This window comes from Cryptomeria japonica, chromosome 8, assembly GCF_030272615.1.
Source record: "Cryptomeria japonica chromosome 8, Sugi_1.0, whole genome shotgun sequence".
NCBI classification, from domain to species: Eukaryota; Viridiplantae; Streptophyta; class Pinopsida; order Cupressales; family Cupressaceae; genus Cryptomeria; species Cryptomeria japonica.
Genome location: NC_081412.1, coordinates 674026654 through 674038773, shown reverse-complemented (window position 1 = coordinate 674038773; position 12120 = coordinate 674026654).

Sequence of the window (12120 nt, the reverse complement as noted above, 5' to 3'; positions counted from 1 at the left end):
TAGGACCTATTATACCATGACGACATAATAAGTCCTATTATGCCATGACATTGCATAATACGTCCATAGTTGGTGTCCTATATTTTTTGGCTAGGATTTTTAAAAACTTATAAATATCCTGCATATCATTTAACATATCCACACATAAAGGATTTGGTCTTGCATAAAAATTAAAAAAGAGAGAAGAGTAAAAATAATTTTTTTATTTATGGGTGAAAACCATTCTTATGACACCTTGGACAAGTACCATGATGAAAACCAAATTCTTGCATCATGTATAATCTATTTTTTAAAGTACCCTACACTTAGGAGTATACCATAATCCATTCAAATTCTCTTTATTCTCAACCATCCTTGTCATCATTCATATCATGTATCTCACATTCCGAGTTTTTGAACTTGATTCAAGTGTTTAATCATTTTGGAACATGTTTTAGGAAAATTCTAATATATAAAATCCTCTTTACAGAGAACTCTTACAAAAAAAATTAGAAGATGAGTAACATATATCCACATCTCTACCAAAGTAGGGAGTATGAGTTGAACATGTGATGCCTACCTAGGTAGATATCTACCCAAGTGATCTTATCCTATCCTAGGTGCAAATATGCAATACAATAGTTAGCTAAATACAAGAAAATAATGATGCACCAACAAAGTGAATGTACACATTGAGGTGATATGAGATATTAGTTTATCACCTAGATTTAACTCTTACTTTTCCTTCATTCATAATTTATCTTTCATATTGTTCACTTTTCACATCTACTTTATCTTTTGGTAGCTATTTATCTCCTTTATGTCTTATCTCCCACTTTGGGAACATATATGTTTAATTTAATCTTTTATATTTACTTCATATTCTATTACCCCACTTGTAGGGCATGTTTAATATTTTCTCACTTGATTTCCTTTCATGATTCCTACTTTTACTTCATATGTTTTATCTCCCATTTTTACATTATCTAATCTTTATTAATAACTACTAATTTCCCATAATGATTTATGTCTTATACTTTAATCTTTGTTCTATCTTATGATCTTCAAGAATATTTGCTTCACATATGTTCATATAGTGGTTTTTTTATCTTATTAAAGCATTATCTTATGTTTGCATATTGGTTAATCTATCTTCTTAAAATATTATCTCATGTTCATACATTGGGCAATTTATCACTTTAGATCATTTTTGTATATCCTTCCATTTATATATAATTATATCTAGGTACATTGATAATTAGGTCTATATGATCTCTTACTCTTATGTCTAGTTACTAAAAACATGTTATTTATTATTTTTCATCAATGACTTATCATCATTATTTTATTTTTTTTCAACAAGAGCCTGCTATTTACAATCCTTTATTGTCATGCCTATTATTTTTGAGAATATAATAGATTATCACTATTTGATCACACATTTTTGCATCTTAGCATCATATGATTGTGCCTCACATGATGATCTTGTATTGCTATTATCTTGCATGATCTTATGATCATATCTTGGTTTATAGAGCGTAGTGATCTTACATTTCAATATCTTATTTTAAGCACTTATCATCAATCCTTATATATTCTTACACTAAGGAGGATCATCTTATTTCCCACTTCTTTATTGATCTTACATTGGCATATCTTACGAGCAATCCTACTTATATCAATATTATATTATTATATCACATAGCTTGATCCTACATTAGAGGCATCATGGTACTCCACTATCATGCATATTAAATATTTTAAATTAGATATCATACTTATCATATTATCATAATTTGTATATTTGAATATTTGCACCATTGTTGAGCTTCAAATCATTGATCACTTTTGATCCTAACTATACTTTTCTATCCCATCCTTCATATTGATCCTATCACACTTCATTTGAAAGTATTGAGTCTTTTGCTAATGAACCTACTTGTCCTACTAATCCTACAAGCAATATTTGATCGTACTCATTGATGTTAAGTTGGACCATTTGTTTTAATTTCATAGTCACTTTTTCCTATATGATGTGTACTGCATCACCATTATTTTGACCATATGTTGATCTTATTTAACTTTTTTTACAAGTTCATGTATGGAATATTTTATATTGATTTTAATAGTTGATGCATTTTACAAGAAATGAGCATTAAATTCAATATATAATAGATTTATGAAGTTTCATTGAAAATTTTTATTAAGTTTTGTGTGCAAATTTTATATTTAAAGATTCAATAGTATGTACATGTATATTTTTTTAAGTTCAATATTATATTATATTTCATGTGTATCTCATTCAATAACAAAGAAATGTTACTATTTATAAATGTTTTTTTAAAAACCAAAATAGATTCTTCTTTGACATAGAGTTGTATATAATTCATGTATATCTTTATATATGCAGGAGCTCTTTGTTATCATGGATGTCTTTGACATAGATGAATTATTAGGTGCAAATCCCCCACCACAACCCCCTCCTCCTCCTCCTCCTCCTCCTCCACCTCCACCTCCACCTCCACCTCCACCTCCACCTCCACCCCCTAGATTGGATGAAATTGGTTTAAGAGAACAAATTAATGAAAACCTACAAGTGATTGAACAAAATATTACTGCTATCCAAAATTAGCCAATCACACCACCCCATCTTCTAGAGTTTACAAAATCAATGCAAATTATTGTCGAGTCAGTTAGATCTGTTGATTCTCAATTAAATCAATTTCATAGATGACGACAAGAGTTGCGTGATTTTTATGCTGATGGTTTAACTTATAGGCAAATCACTGATCTCAAAATAACCAAAGCTCATTTATGTCCATATTTTACTAACCCAAAAACAAGAGAACCAATGCAACCTAACCATAAAAGAATTTCAATTAGGTGGTGTGTGCATCTAGAAATGGCTAGACACTTTTGGGATAAATGGTGGATGGTTTTTTATTATCCACCACATCGTAATTATGAGGTCCCTTTATATTTTTTGAAGAAATTATACTATGAGTTTGTAATGCACCAAAAACCAAATTATTTTGATATTAAGTCATTCCAAGGTGTTGGTCATGGAATTCCACATTATAGATTAGGGGTACAGAGTAATAATCCCCTACTAGATCCACCCATAGTTCCGCTTGTTGCTCCATCGATTCCTACAAATGTGCAGAATACATCATTCATTCCGACATTAGATGCTTTGACTTCCTTCATAGGTAACCTCAGTGAGCAAGCTGCTCACATAACATCCGCTCCTTGATGGATGCTACATATGTGTTCAAGTTGTCATGAGATGTGCATAGGTCCTACTGCTGATCCAGGATCTGCTTTAGTTCCAGCTGAGAATGATGCAACAGATGATAGTATGATGACATCATATATGGATTTTCTTTACTCTGATGATCATCTTGACCAGGTATAGATATATATACATGTACATGTCAATCTTTAAATACTTCATTAAATATAGGTATAAATTAAGTGCATGTCTTTTTTTTTTTATACAATCTAATACTTCATTAAATAAATTTGGTTTATGTAGATAAGGACTACACCTAATATTAGAGTCAATATTGCATCTACTAGAACACAACTCGGCACACCTTATGGGGTATAGTATCAATTTCTATCTAGACATTGTACTAGCTTTTTAATTTAATATGTTATCATCGTATACTATATAAATTTTAATGTTGATACATTGAATGCTCCTTTCTCCAAGATTCAGGTCATGAGGGACCCTCTACATCACATCGAGAAGAGGGTGTGACAACTATGACACCATCTATGGTATGTATCTTAGAATTCATAAATTAAATATGAACTCTTACAACATTGTAACTTAACTTGAAATTATTTAATACACATATATAGGCTCAATAAATATGATTTCATTAAATGCATGTTTGCAGGTGGACACTACTATTAGGATAAGTTATCCTCATAATTTTTATCAAAGCCAATTTGAACGCACATCAATATCCTTTGAGGTCTTAATATGTAATACATAATTTGATCTTATTTTGACTCTTAATTTAAGATTTAATTGGACACTTTGAATTTGACCTTGTACAGGACTTAGCTAACACTACATTAGGTGTTGATACTGCACAAGATACTGCTAGAGGATTTGATGAGCAACCTTATGTATGATATTTTATTATATGATTATTTTAAAATCAAATTATAAATGTTCATTTTTATTTAATAAAAAAATAAACACGTGTATGTGCTCATGTTCATTATATCATGTTTCTTATCTTGTATACATGATGCATAACAAGTTACTGGAGTTGATGTGCACACACATATGGTAAGTTTGTAACTTAATTTATGAATTCCAACTGTATTTGATAAATGATTCTTTTAATAGTTAATTTCAAGTATTTTAATATTATTTTTTCCTTGTACAGCATGAGACGGGTGGTTCTCGTCCATGTCCCAGGGAGAAGAGACCACGAGATGTTATTGATGATAGCACTTAGATTTTATTGTTTATTTGGCTCTGATATGATGTACATGTACTTTTGTATATGATATGTACTTTTTTATGGACTTTACACCTTTGTTTACACGTGTAATTATTTTTTAACATTGTATATATTGTCTTGGACATGCACATACTTTATATATATGGATAGTTGCATAATAGGATTAGATCATATATATTTTGTGCATACTTTATATATTTTGTGCACATTAGATATTATGTGGAGTTCATCATGTTACCTGTTGGCATTATAACAGACAATGGGAGATTGTTGGCATTTCAATAAGGATATTGAGAAGGTTGTTGATGATTATGGATATAACTGTTTAAGGATATTCACTGTCTTAATATTATTATTTTGTCATTGATGTCAAGAAATTGATTTTCTAATTCAGTATGATGTTGCCATACCTTAAGAAGTATGTTTTGTTGAGAATTAAGATGTCGGTAAAAGACACAGAAAGAATATGATGAATAAGGGGATGAATAAGTTATTCAATGGGCAACTATTACCGAGTTAGACAATGATGAGATCATGATGTTTAGATTGTTTTGATATTCTACATATGTTGTTAAGTGCAAGGTTAATACTATACTATGTTACTGAGCAAAGAACCTAGTCGGTAAACCGTAAGGAACCTAGTCAGTAAACCCTAAGGTTATCGCTATTGGTTAATGAAGGCGGAATGTCTATCGAGTGAAGTTTAGTATTTACCGAGTTGCAACTGAGCTATAATAGAATGCATTGAATGAATACAAGCGTTATTTAATGATGGAAGCTGAAGAGCTGGAGTTGATTAAATGATTGATACAATGTGTATGAAGTTTGTTAAGAATCTATGGCAATGAAAGATCGACAAGAAGATCTACAACTCAGATTGAACCACAATACGTTAGCACAAGTTCCAAGAAATGTATGCAAGTTCCAAGGCAAGGTAAAACATTTTCAGATCGAATGATACATTGAACCTAGTCAAGTTTGAAGATCTGATGGCTATGATTGATCATGGGAAATGTGATCAAGGAGATTAAGCGGTTAGCAAATTGTTTATAAATAAGGAATTGTTGATAAACAATGGATGCGGGCAAATGTAAGAACAAGGATGCTACATAGTGATTACAGAGCACAAAAGCTTGAAGACCTGTTTGAATAACAGAGTATAGAGCCCAACAGAAGACTAGATAAGTCTTATGTCTAGATTGTATTGAGCAAATAAGAATCTGCTTTAGCATTTTTAGATGTGAAGTTGCAGATATATATTTTCATTACTGTTATTTTTGTGAAGTAACAGAAAATCTCTTAACCGAGTGGACTTAACAGTCTTATTTTTAAAACCCTCTAGCAAGGTGACATTCTGAATGAGTGTTTGAAATCCTTTAACAAGGTCACTTTTAACAAGGTGAAGATTCTAACAAATCTAAGGGAAATCCCTTAACTAGGTCACAACTAGCAATGTGTTTGTAATCTTTAACAGGATTTGCTTTTAACCGAGCATACTCTAGAAGAGTATATTTCTTAGTGGGTCTGAAATCCCATAGTGGTTTTTCCCTATTTGGGTTTCCACGTTAAATCTGGTATTATATGTTTTGTGATCTTATCTGTTTATGGGTTTGCATGCTTTAATATTTTCTGATAAGGTTACCGAGGTTGAATCTGTTGTTTTTATGGAAGATTAAATTTGTAAGATTAACCCCCCCCCCCCCCCCCTCTCATCTTGTTAGCTTGGCATCTATACTTTACATTCAGTATTATAACTTATCAATTGGTATCAGAGCTTAGGACTCCAGAAAGAAAAGTTTAAAGGTATTTGAGGCAAAGATTCAAAGATGTATAAGAGGGATGCACCGAAGCTGAACAAGTCAAGTTTCTCTACATGGCAGAAAAGGATGAAGCTGCACTTATCAGGAGTTGGAGAATATGCTGTATATTATCTAGAGAATGATTTCATTACACTGAGCACCTATCCATTGACAATGGAAGAAATAAAGGCTAAGCAAGAACATAGTCAAGCTATGATTGAAATAATATCTGCATTGATCGACTGAGAGTTTAATGATCTAGAAGGCTGCAATGATGCAAAGGCAATGTGGGACAAGCTCATATCTGTGTATGGTGGTGATGAACATGTTCAAAGAGAAAAAGTAGATAGTTGAAGAGGACAACTTGAATCTATGAGGATGAATGAAGGTGAGAACATAACCCAGTACAGTACAAGACTAAAGGAGATTGTCAATCAAATCAAAGGAGCAGGTGGAACTATTGAAGAAAAGGATATAACAAGTAAGTGGTTGAGAACCCTTCTACCAGCTTATGCAATCCAAGTATCTACAATCAATGAATTGAGGTCTGTACCCAATATGTCAGTTTCTTTAGATGCTACTATTAGTAAGCTACATGCATTTGAGCTAAGTAATTTTGATAACAGTGGGTCTTCGGTAAATAAAGTAGAATCTGCTTTCAGTTCTTTTCATCTTGATGAATCTGATAATTACAATGATAGAATGAGTAAGTACTTTGAAGGAGATCATAGTGGAGCAAGTGAAAGATTTCACAAAAAGATGGAAAAAGTGCACAAACTGTATGAGGAAATCAGGAAGCAAGAAGAGTTTGAAGCACTATTAGCCAGAAGGCTACCGAGAGGAAAAGGTAAGTATAAAGGAAAACTACCTTTGAAATGTTTTAACTATGATAAGATTGGACATATGGCTTGTAACTGTCCTGACAAAGAATCTAGTGAAAAGAGAGATTACCGAGATGATAGACAGAAAGATAATCATTACAGAGGACACCGAGACTTCAGAAGAAGAGATAAAAAGACATGCCTAATAGCTGATGAGAAATCAAATGATGATAAATCAGATGAAACTGATACAGAGGAAGTAGTTTATGTGGCTATCAAAGATGGATCAAATGAAGAAAGGTATGAAGAAAAATCCCTAGTATCTCACATAAGTAAAAATGATTCTTGGATCATAGATAGTGGATGTTCATATCACATAATAGGAGATAAACACAAGTTTGTTATGTTAAAAGATTATGATGGAGGTTATGTAAGATTTGGTAATGATGCACCATGTCCGGTAAAAGGTAAAGGATCCATAACACTTCTTGACAATGCTAAATGTGATGATGTTTATTGGGTTGAAGGTTTGAAATATAATTTGTTGAGTGTAGCACAACTAAACAACATAGGTTGCTAAATAGAGTTTCAGAAAGGAATTGTCAAAGTTTATGACAAGCATGGAAAGTTAGCTGCTACCGGGACACAAACAAAAGGTAACACATTTTATCTTGACTCAACTCTGAATAATTGTCTCTATGCAAAGATAGATGATACCTTGTTATGGCATAAAAGGTTTTGTCATGTAAATTTTGATAATCTGATCAAAATAAGTAAGAAGCACCGAGTAAGAGGTCTACCAAGTTTGGAAAAACCTGAGAATGCTATATGTCGAGGATGCCAGATGGGAAAAATGACAAGATCAAGATTTACAAGTAAGTCTTACACTTCTAAGGGAATTTTAGATCTTGTGCATACTGATCTTTGTGGTCCTATGAAAGTTCAAAGTTATTATGGAGACAAATATTTCATATTATTTGTGGATGACTATTCAAGGATGATGCCAGTTATGTTTTTAAAAGAAAAATCAGAAGCTTTTCAAATGTTTAAATGGTACAAGGCAAAAGTTGAAAATAAAACAGGAAGACAACTGAAATGCCTTAGATTAGATAGAGGAGGTGAGTTCACATCTGATGAGTTTAACTTATACTACAATGATCGTGGTATTAAAAGACAAGTCTTTGCACCGAAAACTCTACAACAAAATGGAATTGTTGAGAGAAGAAACAGATCTATTGTGGATTGTGCCAAAACCCTGATGATTGAAAAGAAAGTGCCACAAACATTTTGAAGAGAAGTAATAAGCACAACAGTTTACACCCTAAACCGAGTACAATTGAAGAAAGGAACATTGAAGACACCTTATGAAATCTGGTATGATAAGAAACCTAATGTAAGTTATTTTAAAATCTTTGGAAGTAGATGCTATGTTCACAAAGATGATAGAAATGGTAAGTTTGATCACAAAAGTGAAGAATGAATGTTTCTAGGTTATTCTTCTAGAAGCAAAGCATTTAAATGCTTGATCAAATCATCTAACAAAATAGTAGAAAGTGCAAATGTGAAAATTGATGAATTTGCAGAAAGAAATGATGAAGGAAACTCCAAAGAACCAGAAGATTATGATGAATTTGTCTATGTTCAATCGAGAAGTTCTACCGAGACGACTGTTGAAGGAAATGAAGAGAATATCCAGTTACCGAGTGATGAAGAAGTTCATACAGAGCCTACCGAGCCTGTATTAGCCAAGTATGCATCAAGTCGGATTATAGGAGATAAGGATGATCCAGTGATGACAAGGAACAAACTGAGACAGAACACATGTTTGATATCTGAATTTGAACCAAAAATAGTGAAAGAGGCTTTCAACAGTGAAGATTGGATAAATGCTATGACAGAAAAGATTGATCAAATCAAGAAGAATGACACATGGACACTAGTCCCAAGACCGAAGGACAAAAATGTAATCGGTACAAAGTGGATTTTCAGAAACAAGCTAAATGAAAAAGGTGAGGTCATTCAAAATAAAGCAAGGCTAGTTTGCAAAGGATATGCTCAGGAAGAAGGAATTGATTATGGTGAAAATTTTGCACCTGTGGCAAGACTTGAAGGAGTAAGAACATTGTTGGCATATGCTGCTTACAAGAATTTCAAAGTATATCAAATGGATGTCAAATCTGCATTTCTGAATGGTATATTAGAAGAAGAAGTTTTTATTGAACAACCTGAAGGATTTGTTGAAGACAAGAATAAAGATCAGGTATGTAAATTGAACAAAGCTTTATATGGTTTGAAGCAAGCACCTAGAGCATGGATGAGAGATTACATTCTTATTTGATCAAGATTGGTTTTATAAGAACAAGTGAAAACAACAATATGTACATGAAGAATGATAAAAATGGAATACTGATTTCAGCCATATTTGTTGATGACATTATATTTTGTGGAAATGATTCTCTATGCAAGAACTTTGGAAATGAAATGAGCAAAGAATTTGAGATGTCACTAATCAGTGAGATAAAGTATTTTATAGGTTTACAGATACTGCAAATGAAAGATGAGATTTTCATTATCCAATCCAAGTACATAAAGGAAATTTTGAAGAAATTTGGAATGGAGGATTCAAAACCTATAAGCACTCCTATGACTACCAACTATAAATTATCAAAGAATGATGAATCTGCATCTGTTGATGAGACACTTTATCAATCTATGATTGGAAAGTTGCAATATGTTGTTCACAGCAGACCAGATATAGCACATGCAGTAGGTATTGTTGCAAGATTTTCTGCAAATCCAAAGGAGACACACATGATAGCAATCAAAATAATTTTCAGATACCTGAGAGGCACTGAAGATTATGGCTTAGTATATCAGAAGAGAAATGATTTTGAGTTAAAAGTTTTTACTGATGCTGATTGGACAGGCAACATAGATGATAGGAAAAGCACAAGTGGAGGAGCTTTCTTTTTAGGAGAAAGACTAGTAAGTTGGCTTAGCAAGAAACAAGGATGTGTTTCACAGTCAATAACAGAAGCTGAGTATGTTGCTGCAACATTGAATTGCACTAATATAGCATGGATCAAACAATTGTTGGAAGGTATAAATGAGAAAGTTACCGAGCCAATAACTATATTCTGTGACAATACTAGTGCCATTAACATTTCAAAGAATCCTATTATGCACTCTAAGATAAAGCACATCTCTATCAAATATCATTATCTTAGAGAAGAAGTTCAAGACAAGAAAGTGGTATTGGAGTATATTAGCACAAAGGAACAAATAGCAGATATCTTCACCAAGCCACTGCCAAAGGACATTTTTGAGTATCTCAAAAGCAAGTTAGGGGTCCTACCCCTATCTTCCACTCACTGACCGAGTTCAGTGAAAACATCAATTCGATGACTCTACAAAATATATTTTAGGAGTTGATGCTGATTTACACTTTAGAAGTTTTTCTAAAGGTGTGCAGGAAATATAACAGGGAATACGAATTGAAGACATAATGCTCTGACCGAGACTGAGTTGATACATAACAGCAAAGGAATTACTTCTCACAGGAAGAAATCATGTTTTAGTTCTTTTACTTTTTGACATTGTTGTCAAAGGGGGAGAAGACTGATGAAAGGGAGAGAAGACTGATGGAAAAGGAGAAGACAAGGAGAAGACAAGGAAGAGAAGACTAATGTATGGGGGAGAATTCTGATGACAAATAAGGAAAGCATTTCAGAATCTCACATCAATCCAAATCAATTAAGTCAAATCAATTGGTTTTTCTATCAATGCCAAAGGGGGAGATTGTTGGCATTATAACAGACAGTGGGAGATTGTTGGCGTTTCAATAAGGATATTGAGAAGGTTGTTGATGATTATGGATATAACTGTTTAAGGATATTTATTGTCTTAATATTATTATTTTGTCATTGATGTCAAGAAATTGATTTTCTAATTCAGTATGATGTTGCCATATCTTAAGAAGTATGTTTTGATAAGAATTAAGATGTTGGTAAAAGACACAGAAAGAATATGATGAATAAGGGGATGAATAAGTTATTCAATGGGCAACTATTACCGAGTTAGACAATAATGAGATCATGATGTTTAGATTGTTTTGATATTCTACATATGTTGTTAAGTGCAAGGTTAATATTATACTATGTTACCGAGCAAAGAACCTAGTCGGTAAACCCTAAGGAACCTAGTCGGTAAACCCTAAGGGTATCGCTATTGGTTAATGAAGGCAGAATGTCTACCAAGTTGCAACCGAGCTATAACAGAATGCATTGAATGAATACAAGCGTTATTTAATGATGGAAGCTGATGAGCTAGAGTTGATTAAATGATTGATACAACGTGTATGAAGTTTGTTAAGAATCTATGGCAATGAAAGATCGGCAGGAAGATCTATAGCTCAGATTGAACCACAATACCTTAACACAAGTTCCAAGAAATGTATGCAAGTTCCAAGGAAAGGTAAAACATTTTCAGATCGAAGGATACATTGAACCTAGTCAAGTTTGAAGATCTGATGGCTATGATTGATCATGGGAAATGTGATCAAGGAGATTAAGTGGTTAGCAAATTGTTTATAAATAAGGAATTATTGATAAACAATGGATGCGGGCAAATGTAAGCACAGGGATGCTACATAGTGATTACCAAGCACAGAAGCTTGAAGACCTGTTTGAATAACAGAGTATAGAGCCGAGCAGAAGACTAGATAAGTCTTATGTCTAGATTGTATTGAGCAAATAAGAATCTGCTTTAGCATTTTTAGATGTGAAGTTGCAGATATATATTCTCATTACTGTTATTTTGTGAAGTAACATAAAATCTCTTAACCGAGTGGACTTAACAGTCTTATTTGTAAAACCCTCTAGCAAGGTGACATTCTGAATGAGAGTTTGAAATCCTTTAACAAGGTCACTTCTAACAAGGTGAAGATCCTAACAGATCTAAGGGAAATCCCTTAACCGGGTCACATCTAGCAATGTGTTTGTAATCTTAAACAGGATTTGCTTTTAACCGAGCATACTC